Here is a 10,594-nt window from a genome sequence, read left to right as displayed (position 1 = left end):
GTCCCTGTGAAAACAGGAATTTAGATACTTCTAGTAGGAAGTGCACACTTGGTTGGTGGGACTTTTCTGGGGAGCAGCTGAGTCGTGAACTTAAAGAGTCTGAAACATGTTCATACCTTTGAACCAGTCGTTCCACTTCTAAGGAACTTTTTTTTGTTCTGTTTTGGGGGTTTTTTGTTTTTGTTTTTTGTTTTTGCTTTGTAATTGTTTGACTCCACAAAAATCAGAAGGCACTAATGGACAGCCAGCCCATCCCATGGTGCTCTGACTGAAGACAAGTCAGCTTAGATATATGATGGACTAAAATCCCACTACCTAAGGCTCCAAGCAGTGAGGGGAACAGCCATCAAAACACTTCTAAGGAATTTATTATCTTAAGGAAATGATTAGAGGAGGCCATAAACATTAATGATAATGTAGATTCACCTGAGTTTTATTTATCATACTCAAAGATTGAAAATAGTTTAAACTTTCAACAATAGGGAAATAGCTAAATAAACTGATTTTTTGTCAATGGGATGCAGTCATCAAACGCAATCATTAAAACTCATGGAGGAATATTTACTGGCACAGGAAAATATATCCTAACAATAACTACAAAAACCAGTTGATCGCATAATCCCATTTTAACCTAAAATATGCACTTTTACACACACATAAATATACAGTGAAAGAAAAACTAGAAATACCCCAAGAATGTTACATTTCAGTGGGAGGATTATGGCTAAATTTAATTAATTATACTTTTCATATTTTCCCAATTTTCTGTAATCAACAAATTTTTTTCTGGCTTGTTTTGCTTTTGTAACATTTAGTTAATTACTCTTTTTGAATTACATGTTTAATGACAGAAGTAGCTGTGTAAAAATAAGAAAAGGAACTTCTCTTTGCTGTGACGCAATTGGAGCAGTTTAAGGCAGGACTGCATTTCGTGGTCAGCCACTGCGAAGACGAAATGGTTAAAACAGAATATTGATGGACATCATCCCATGTAGGAGTGAGTGATATCGAGGGACCCTACGCAACAGATCACTTTACTGGGAAACATTTTGCATAAAATTCAAGCTGGTCTTCATTCAGACGCTCTTCTTCTCAGACTTGGGGTCATTATTTCTTTTATGGATGAGGCAGACAATTGTTGTAATTATCCGTCAGACTCTCTCTTGTGGATTTGCCTGATGATTTCTTAAAAATAATCTGGTAAAATGTCATACTACTGTCTTAAGGTTGAGCCATTGCCAACCATGAATATGAGCTTTCTGAAATCAGTAATAACGGCCATGTTAGGAAATGACTTTTCCACTGCGGACTAGGATGGGACGCTGATGATGAAATAAACCACGGTGCAGTAGGAGACTCTGCAAAGAAATTTATCTGAGCTTCCACCAAGATATAGAGAAGAAATTCATCTCAAACACCACTCTGCATTATTTATAGTTATCTTTTATGCAATTGCATTTATGCTAACTGTAGAGTAAGTGGTGCATGGTTCTCCTTCCATAGCATGAATTTTCTTATTCTTGATGATTCTTAAAGTCTTGAGTTAAAGAACTCTTTGGGGTGTCACAGTAGATAGATTTGTGAAGTAGGTTGCCCTCAGTTGACAGGTGCAGAGGGATTAATTGCTCCAAGTCCCTTCTCCTAAAATGGGACTCCCAGCTTAGTCCTGCATGGCCCCAGGGTGAGAGGGGAGAAGATGACGTCTGGAGTCTATGGCAGGGGCTTTAATTAAAGAGCGAGTTCCCTACAGATGAGTGATACAAACATCATGTGAAAAACCACACAAATGTGGAATCCTTGCCCCTTGTAACTTCCTTTCCGACTCCATAGTCCAACGTGGGCTGGTTTGATTCTGAAATCTCCTTCTTGCTCTCACTGTGCAAGTAATTCTGACTTCCTGTTTGGGCCCCATGGACCAGGTGTGATAAAGGCAGGAAAGCAAAACTAGAGGAGAGAATAAAAAAGGAGTGAAAATCATGATGATAAGATGGAAAGGATTGTGGCTTTTGCACAGTCCACTGGAATGCTCTATGCATTACCCTTAGGTTCCTAAAACACACAGAAAAGGTAAATTGTGTTGGGACTAACTCCCAAACTGCCCCCTTCTCCTTTCTCTGCATTAACTTATTCCAGACTCTTTTCTTCCTTGTTGTTTAATGTTCAGCTTCTCATCTAGTTCTCTATCAGAAAAGTAAGTGGCCAGGATTGGGCTAGAGCTGTGGGAAGGAAGTGGAGGTTGGAAAAGCTCAGAGGGCTGGGACCTACCAGGGGGACAATCAGGAGGCCAAGTACTGAGAGCAAAGAAGTGCTCTATCCCTGCTCGTCTGGGACCAGGAAGGAGCCCAGAGAAGGTGAGATTCCAGCCCCAGCCATGGGGTGAGTAGGTCAAGGCAAGTCAGGAACAGGTTCTCCCGTCCAGTATGTTATCAGGAAATCATAAACCAGATCAAGAATTCAGGAAGTTATGAGGTTGAGTTAAGATGTGTTTGTGGCCTGATTTGAAGACAGGGCTTCTTTGCATCAGAAGGTACTTGTTTACAAACCCTTCAGGGCAGGAACTGGCTTGACTTGGGCCTATACCAGACAAATGGAGAACAGGAACGGCCAGCCAAGGAGCAAGCCCCTGAGAACTGTGTGTTTGCAGGTGAGTGTGTGTGAAAGTTCTACCGGGTCTGACCAGGCAGAGGTGACAAGGGGTGCCACTCAACACTGGCTGCGCATTGGACTCACCTGGAGAACTTAAAAAAAAAATCCCAGACTGCAGCCACACCCAGACCAATTAGATCGGAATTTGTGGAGGCTGGGCCCAGGCGTTGGCCAGCTTTGAAAAGCTCCCCGGCTGATTTTAATGTGCAGCCAGGACCGGGAACCAGAGTTACAGGCAGGTTCTCAGAACTGCTCCCGAAGGTTAATTCAGACAGATTCATTTTCTTGTGACCAGCTAGTAATTACAAAACAAGCTTTACAAAAACAGTGTTTAGAGAAGCATTTAAACAATAATAAACATGTTTTTAAAATAGAGATAAATCAATACCTGCCGAAACTAAGGAATTGGAACTTCAACCAAGCTGAGCGAGACCCTGAAGGACTTGCGATCAGGGCAGTGATAGGGCAGAGGCGCCGGCCCAGGAGGAGGGGTCGGACACTGACGCGTAGGGAAGAGCCAGTCTGGTTCAGCAAACATTTATTACTGATGGCAGCCAGCATCTACTGAGGCCAGCACTGCCGGTCTTACTCCCTCCTGCCCACAGCCTGCCAGGTGGGCATTTTGGTTACCTTGTTCTGTAGGTGGTGAACCTGAGGGTGAGGAAGGCTAAGGGACTTGCCCAAAGTCACGGGCGGGTGAAGAGCAGAGTCAGGATCTGAATCAGGTGGTTGGACTCCAGAGCTCCCTTCCCAACTCCCTTGGTGCGTCATCTCTCGTTTCATGCAGGACGATGCCAGTGTGGTGTTTGGGGACACACAGGTGGATGTCACAGCTTTTGCCTTCAAGAAGAGGGGCGCAGGGGTCAGGAAATAACAACAGTGCTGGGCAGTAAGTGTCTCCATGGTGCTGCGAGAGTGCAAAGGGGGCACAGTTGAGTCTTCCGAGGGGGCTGACGCTGGAAGAACACAACCATAGACTCGACTTTGGTCTTAAAGGACAAACAGGGAGTGTAAATGGGGAGCCTGGTTGGAAAGTCATGGAGAAGGTCAGGTCAGGGGCCGGGACTGGGGCTGCAGGAACGGGAAGGAGGGGTCGCAGGGCTGGGTTAAGGCGAGTATCTTGGTCTGTTCAGGCTGCTGTAAAAAACCACCACAGGCTGGGGGAAATGACAGAAATTTCTCGCTCGCGGTTCTGGAGGCTGGGGAGTCTGAGATCAAGGCAGACTCCGCGTCTGGTGAGGCCCTGCTTCCTGGCTACAGCCGGTCCTGTTCTGCCTGGGTGCTCAGGTGGCAGAGCGGTGAGGGAACTCGCTGGGGCCTCTGTTATAAGAGCACTAATTCCATCCCTGAGGGCTCTACCCTCCTGACCTAATCACCCCCAAGGCTCCACCTCCTAATACCACAAGCGGGGTTATTTCACCATAAATGGGGAGGGGTGGGCTACAAACATTCAGTGTACACAGGAGTGAGGCAAGAGAAGTCACTAGGATGAAAGATTTAAGGAGGCACCCAGTCTCAGGGCAGAACCCCGTGCTTGTGCTACCCTGAGCATGAGTGCCACCTTAAAGTTTGTGCCTTAGTTTCCCACTTTGCCTCAGTGAATCTTTCTAGAAGTTCCCCCTGAACAAACCAAGCCCAGGATATAGAACTAGCTTAGAGACTTTGTAAGTCATCTGATTTTCTAAGACACTCATTGACTGAGTGGGAGGTGGAAGGCAAATATTTACTGAGCACCGACCATGAACCCGGCACTATTCTAAGCACTTACTTGTGCACCATCTCATTTAGTTTAATGACGATCAGCAGTGTTTGTTTTTTTAAAGATTTTATTTACTTGTTTTTAGAGAAAGGGGAAAGGAGGGAGAAAGAGAGGGAGAGAAGCATCAATGTGTGCTTGCCTCTCCTACCCCCACAACTGGGTACCTGGACCGCAACCCAGGCATGTGCCCTGACTGGGAATCGAACCACTGACCCTTTGTTTTGCAGGCCAGCACTCAGCCTGCTGAGCCACACTAGCCAGGGACCAGCAGTAGTTTTGTTTTAAAAAAAAAACATTTTTGGGTTTGTTTATAAGAGAAAGCTTATTGAACAGAAACCAATCCCTGGGAAGGCTGGGGTTAATCTCAAGCCACCAGGCCCCCGAAAGAGGAACTGAGCTTTCAACACAGTGACTTGGCATTTTGGGGAGTGGAGGAGGTCTGCCTCGAGTTTGAGAAGGCTCATCAGACAATAGTGAGCAATCGAATGGGACAGTCCAGCCCTGGGTGTGTGTCCGGGGAGAAGCAGACAGACTCCTGGAGCCATTCCTGGAACCCAAATTGTGTCACTACCATCAGCAACAGCCTGGAAATCCCCCAGCCCCTGGAAGGTCCTCCGCTGGGCAATGGCTGAGGTGGTCGAATCCTGGAGGGACTCCGTCCGCAAAGGGACTCCAACACGAGAGCAGGAGCATCCAGGAGAACACCCACATTCCCGCCTGTCCCCTAAATCGTGGGCAGGTGGGTGACCTTGAGGGTCAGCTACCTGGTGACGGCTGGTGGAGGAGGAGTCAGAAATGTGAGGACAGGTAGGCAGCCCCTTCACACGCAATTTCCCCACCTTCCTGCCGGGAAGGGGGTCTATGCCTGAACTGAAGCCGCACTTATTATCTCACTTTTCCAAAAGCTAATGCTGCTGCTCGGCTCTGCAGGGCGATTTGCTCGGGAGAAATCCGAGACATTCATCTTGCTTATTCCAGGATGAATAGTTCACGGTTTTTGGCTTCACGCCCAACTGATGGAGTTACACTGCTGAGCTCTCTTAGGTGATTTTTCCTTAAACATATATATTTTTTTGTGGCAAAATACATATAACACAAATTGATCACTTAAACTATTTTTAAGACTACAGTTCAATGGTATTAAGTTAACAAAAAAATTAAGGGGCTTTAAATCCTGGGATGTAAGAAGATGTAACTGCCTTTGTTCTGCCTGTTGCTCCCAAGAACTCACAGTCATTCTAGAATGGAAAAGTCCAGACACGGAGAGGAAACTTTTTTTTTGAGCTTTTTGATGTCTACGCTGCCCTGAGAGGGAAATTCCACTTCTTTTGGGAATTATATAAAGTATTTACACGGGAACCATCGATTCTCTTCATTAAAGCCACATAAAAGCCTAGGCCCACTGGCTCATAGGATAGAGCACCCTCGACTTGCTAAAAAAGAAAAAAAACAAAACCAAACTCCCCCTCCAAAAACCAACTAGAGACCAAATTTAAAAAAGACAGAACAATGTTTGGTTGATTTAAAGCTTTCTCTGATTTCTTTTTGCTTAGGAATTTGATTACTGTGACCCATCTAATTACAGTAATAACAAATAATACAGGGTTTTCTGGGTTTCTTTTTAAAAAAAACAATAGCAAAAATACAGTTTTCCCAATGTGTAAGTGCAATACAAAGTGCTTTACCTGTATTTAATTCACTTACTTCTCACAACAACCCTATCATGGGTATTGTTATCCTTAATGTATAGATGGGGAAACTGAGGCACGGAGCCGTTAAGTCACTTGCTCAAGTTTATGTGGCTAGTAAGTGACAGCACTCATAAAAAATTATTTATATAGAGAGAGAGGGGAAGGGAGGGAGGAATAGAGGGAGAGAAACGTCAGTTGACTCTGGTGCTCAAACCTGGAGACTGAACCTGCAACCCAGGCATGTGCCCTAGGCATCCAACCGGTGACCTTTCACTTTGTTGGATGGTGCCCAACTAACTGAGCCACGCCCGTCAGGGCCACAGTGCTGACGAACCAGGCAGCTGGGTCCACAGTCAGCGTCCCTTTAACCAATAACTTAGAGTAAAAAGTTGTAGCCATGAACATATTACTGTGGAGGTTCCCCAGGGATCCTCACCAAGAACCCCCTTCCAGCGAGCCCCCTTCCATGGGCCCCACCTCCTTTGCTGATGTTTGTGGGAGAGGCTGCAGAGTGGAAAGAGCGTTCTCCCAGAGGAAGGTGTGTTCAAACCCTGAACTACGCTCTCGAAGCCAGGAGAGTAGCCTCAGTTTTCCTCATCCATAACAATGGGGCCGAGCCCAGCTGCTTCCTGGGCGGTTGCGGTTGCGAGGATTAACAGAGGGTGTGGAAATAAACCCAGTGTGTTCAGAGGATGGTGGGTGGGGGTGCTGAGCTGAATTGGTGCTGCTCATTCATTTGCACCCAGGTCTGAGACTTTACATTTATTGCGGATTCAACTTTATTGAATTGGATGCCGCTGATTTCATTGAACTGGATGTGATTAATTGTTACTGCCTATTTCAGTGGTTCTCAATTGTGATCAAGAGTATTTTTTTCCAATAAACATCATATTTATTTTTAAATTATTAAGTTGTGTTTAAGAGAAGAAGGGAAAGAGAGAGAAACACTGATTTGTTGTTCCACATATTTACGCATTCATTGGTTGCTTCTTGTATGTGCCGGGACCCTAGATCCAAGCCAGAACCTTGGTGTGTGGGGAAGGTGCCCTAACCAACTGAGTTAGCAGAGGAGGGACCTCAAAAGTGTTTGATAACCTTCCCTGCTTTGTGTTACTGAAAACACGGTCAAGGCCTGGTGAAAAAAGACCTTTTAACTCAGCTCTAGAAACCTCCCTTCAACGACCCCCCCCCTCCCGCCCCCGCAACCCTCATTTCTCTCTCTTTCACAACAGCTAAGACCTTGGCTAAGTCTTACTAATGACCCCATAGAGTAGGGACAGATAGAATGGAGCGCAGATAGACTATACGTAACCAGCTAGCTGAGTAATCGTGTCTGAAAAAGGAAATGAGCTATAAAATTTGTTTCACTCTCTTCCTCCCCTGATAAAATCGAATTGAGTCTCAGATGAACCTAAGGTGAAGAGTCTAGCTGTGATTTTATCATTTTTCCCGTCATTCTCCCCGCCTTCCCCGATTTAGTAATTAAAACGAATCTGGGGCTCATTCGGCCTCATCCAGGGTGACAAACACTTAAGGACCCAGCTAAAGGGTGTACCGAGGAGGAGGAAAGGTTAACGCTAAGGCGACAGCGCCACCTTGTGACCAAGGTGTATTTTTACTGCAGTCAACGTGCCCCCGCAGTGGACCTTCACCATGTGATAGGCGAGGAATATACACAACATTGCTTTTCAAATTCTCTGACTTTTGTCAGCTATTTGTTAACTTGAGCATTACACATAAGTCTCATGTCTAAATCATGGATGTATAATGCATTGCCTATTTCCACAGGTACCTACCTGGTCAGAACTATTTGTGTGTTTTGTAAATAAAAATTAGAAACCCAAGTTAATTATTTCTTAATGAATTACTTTGTTTGGCAGACAAAAATATCTCAAGGCGGTTTAGTGTTGAGATGAAAACGGTGGAAATTTTGTTTTGGAAACAAGTTGAAAAGCATAGACACAGAAGTATGGTGGTTACCAGAGGGATCAGGATGTAGGGGGCAAGGAGTAGAGGGTACAGGGGTCAAATACGTATATTGTGACGGAAGACGATTTGACTTTAGGTGGTGGGCACACGATGCAATATATAGATTGTGTATCATAGAAATGTATGCTTGAAATCTATGTAATCTTATTAACCAATGTTATCCCAATACATTTAATTAAAATAACATTTAACAAATGAAGCGGGTAAGTGCTGACCTCTAGTGGCCCTATCCGACATTACAGCCTATAAATGAAGCTCGCAGAGAAAAGAGGTTGCTTAGTAAGTTGCAGTTGAATGAATGCATCCTGCAAAGACTGCTCCGCTTTCTTCTTTTGCGGATTCCTCAGGACCCTGAAAAATTCACCTTTCACATCCCAGGACCCACAAAATATCTGCTGTTCTCTGGCTGATAAAGTACCTAATCCAGCTGTCCTAACTCAGTCCTTTTCTGTTGCCTACATGAGGCCTGATTACAGTTTCCTATTCATAAAGCAACCGGGCAACCCATTACCCAGGGCTCCTACTAGTCCACTCTGTGTCAGTTTCTTGCTGCTGGGGTAGGAGGTGGAGAACAAAGGGGAGAGGGAACACTGAGAAACCCCTTCGTTGTGACCATCAAGGGCTGGTTGTCATCTGTCTTGTGCCCTCACCGCAAGCACCGCAAGTTTATTACTTTGTAACACATACTGGCCATTTACTCAAAACACATTAGCGGGGAAAACAGAAGAAGGCATTCTCCCCCCCCACCCCCCACCCCCACGTTGACCGCAAGGGAAGCAAGAATAACGCAGCACAAAGACTTAAATGGGGAAACAGACTCGAGTGTAACCCTGGCCCTACCCAGATGGCCACGGGCACGGGAAAGTCTCCATTCTTCTGTTTCCTCACCTATTAAATGAGAGAGTTGGATTACTTGTGCTTAAAAACAAGTTTAGCTCTACTTTTGTAAGACTTATATTGTCTGGACACTTCCTGAAGTTTCTATTGCAAGTACCTCCCCTGACGGTTTGCTTATTTGTTAGTTTAGACCCATGCCCAGGAAGACAGTGTGGTCCCAAGCAGACCTGTCCAAGATCAGACTGGGTCATATTTGCCGCGCGCATTAGTTCTCTGTTGTGTAACACTTTGCCCCAATGCCTGGTAGCTCAAATCAGCAACAGTTATTATCACACAGTTTCCGTGGGTTGGAATCTGGCTGTGACTTAGCTGGGTTTCCTAGCCCAGGGCCTCGCATGAGGCTGCAATGCAGGTGTCAGCTGGGCCTGCAGTCTCACCTGGCGACTCTGGTGGGGGGAGGATCTGCACGCACACTCACCTGTGCGGTTGTCAGTAGGCCTCAGTTCCTCACGGCCAGTTGGACTGTGGGCCTCAGCTTTCTCACTTGGGTCTCTCCGCAGGGCAGCTCACGACATGGTTGCTTGGCACATCAGAATGCGAATGAAACAAGCCAGAGGGAACTCGAGGGAGCTAGGTGGAAGTCTTTTTAGCTCACTCTCGTTGGGAGGAGGCGATACAACCGCGCGATGGGGCAGCGGGAGGCAGGGCTTTTCGGGAAGCTGCCCGTCAAGCTGTGGGGCTTCAGGAAGGTGAATATCTTCATCGCTCAGTTTCTTCCGTTGTAAAACAGGGGTGATAATGCCTATGTCCCAGGCGTGAGACAAGAAGTAAATGCAGAGTATTGAGCACCTAGTAATTACGAGCCCGGTGGCCGCCGGTCCCCATGTACCCCTGCCAAAGGCCCCTCCACGTGAGCAACGTAGAACTGCATCGCCCCGGCTGTTTCCTGTGTTAGTCCCCAGTAGGCTCCGAGTTCCGTGAGGAACAGTAGCGATTGGAAAACAATGGAAACACAATGAGTTATTTTACCCTCAGAGTCATAAATCAAAATAATAAAATAATCTTTACGCCACCGATTACATGCTGGGGGGAAATTAGGTGGTCACCGGAGGGGTGGCTTCTGTATCCCTCCCCACTGTATTCTTAGCACCGTGGCGGCTGGTGTATGGCAGGCACTTATGTTTATTAAGTATCTTTAGAATTCTATTCTGTTTTGTGCTACAGACTGCTTCTCAGAATAACTGACATACCATGTTGCTTTGAGTTGAACAGACAACAAGCTTCTTGATATCCTAGGAAATGTTATTAAAAGGAAAAACTCAGCCATCCTTGTCTTATCTTTAGTTAAAGCTAAGGATTTCTCGCCATGTGGAACACTGAGATTTCTGGGACTCTAAGAAGAAAAGGTCTCAGGGAAGGATTGTTTGACTCAGGGGTGTCCAATCTGCGACCTGCGGGGCCACAGGTGGCCCAGGATGGCTATGAATGAGGCCCAACACAAAATCATAAATTTACTTAAAACCTTTTTTTTTGCTCATCAGTTTTCATTGGTGTTTGTGTATTTAATGTGTGGCCCAAGAAAACTCTTCTTCTTCAGTGTGGCCCAGAGGTGCTGAAAGGTTGGACACCGGTGACCATACTCTGAAACTCAAAGGGCCTGCCTTTGGGGTCG

General features: G+C 45.8%; 1 non-coding gene across 1 annotated transcript; it reads right to left on the bottom strand.

The window, feature by feature from the left end:
* Positions 1 to 202: 202 nt before the first annotated feature.
* LOC112312750 (small nucleolar RNA SNORA79) lies at positions 203 to 349 on the bottom strand. Its single transcript, XR_002975636.1, has one exon. It is a non-coding gene; the product is annotated as a small nucleolar RNA SNORA79 (small nucleolar RNA).
* Positions 350 to 10,594: the final 10,245 nt, after the last annotated feature.

This window comes from Desmodus rotundus, chromosome 9 (genome assembly GCF_022682495.2).
Source record: "Desmodus rotundus isolate HL8 chromosome 9, HLdesRot8A.1, whole genome shotgun sequence".
In the NCBI taxonomy this organism is placed as follows: domain Eukaryota; kingdom Metazoa; phylum Chordata; class Mammalia; order Chiroptera; family Phyllostomidae; genus Desmodus; species Desmodus rotundus.
Note: the sequence above shows the minus strand (reverse complement) of the source record. Positions and strands in the feature narration are given on the sequence as shown.